The sequence below is a fragment of the Leptonychotes weddellii genome, chromosome 8 (assembly GCF_054177405.1).
Source record: "Leptonychotes weddellii isolate Sample4059 chromosome 8, ASM5417740v2, whole genome shotgun sequence".
Classification (NCBI taxonomy): domain Eukaryota; kingdom Metazoa; phylum Chordata; class Mammalia; order Carnivora; family Phocidae; genus Leptonychotes; species Leptonychotes weddellii.
The window spans coordinates 93,157,965-93,159,130 of NC_138376.1; the positions used below are offsets into that span (position 1 = coordinate 93,157,965).

The following is a 1,166-nucleotide window of genomic DNA, read 5'->3' on the forward strand; positions in this document are numbered from 1 at the left end:
ATTTTATGGGGAATGCTCAAATTGGTTGCTTTTATCACCTTAATTAATATAAAACATTGGCTATTTGCTTTATCATCTCATCTCATATCATATTGTGTTTCTCTGGGACTGGAAAAATAAATGAATAAGTGAGATATTATAATTTTTAAAACATGTAGTTTAGCAACTGAACAGCTGGCTAAATGTAGACAAGTAAATACAGTTGAGGATAATGGTTCAATAAGAACCATTACAAAGAAGAGAGGTGATTACCTAGCAGGAAAAACTTAGAATATATAGCACAGAGACCTGGATTTACCCATGGATTTGCAACTAATATCTTTTTTTCTTTTTCTTTTTTTTTTAAACAAGCTGTGGCCAGTTTTATTAAAGAAAAATTTTACGTGATTTACTTTTCACCAGTCTGTTCTGGCATGCTTCGAATGATATCAGAATCACCTGGATCAACGATAGCCAGTGTGCGTACTCTGTAGTATTTCCCACATGCTGTGCCCAATTCAGTATTATTGCCACTGTAGTGATGGACACCAGTTTTGGCCAACATGGCATAGTATTCTATCTCAGATTTCCTCAAGCCTGGGCAGTTGTTGGCGAGGATGACCAGTTTCGCTTTGCCATATCTGATCATTTTCAGAGTCTGCTTGTACCCCAGCACGTACTTTCCACTTTTCATAACAAGCTGGAGCCTGGAGTTGATGGACTCCAGCGACTTTTTTGTCTTCTTTGCGGCCACCATCTTCCTGCCTTAGATGCAGGATGGCCCCAACCAAAACCAGCCGCCAAAATGGCCAAGAGAGAGAAAGGTAATATCTTTTTTTTCAATTAGCCTCTCCGAGTCTTAGTTTTCCTATCTACAAAATGTGGCTTAGAATTTCTGTTACTTCAAGTGTTTTTAAAAGGAGGTAGTACTTAAGCTACAGTGCAACAGCCATAATAACAAGATAACCTTTTCCATAGATAGCTTACTAGATTGTTGAATGAATCAAGTTTAACAGTATAGAGCTTTATAAACTGTAGAGCAATAAACAAATACTATTTTTAACAACAAAAAAAGTAACTGATGAGTGCTGAGAGAGCACACAGACTGTAGGTTTGGACTGTAATCTCTGGTAAAGAGAATCATGACTCTAAAGCTTGTTGAAGTACTATGAAGAGGGTATGTGAGA

At 37.1% G+C, this 1,166-nt stretch overlaps 1 pseudogene; it reads right to left on the reverse strand.

Annotated features, from left to right (window-relative positions):
• Positions 1 to 353: 353 nt before the first annotated feature.
• On the reverse strand, positions 354 to 823 carry LOC102734430 (large ribosomal subunit protein eL30 pseudogene; annotated as a pseudogene).
• Between the last annotated feature and the right edge of the window lie 343 nt (positions 824 to 1,166).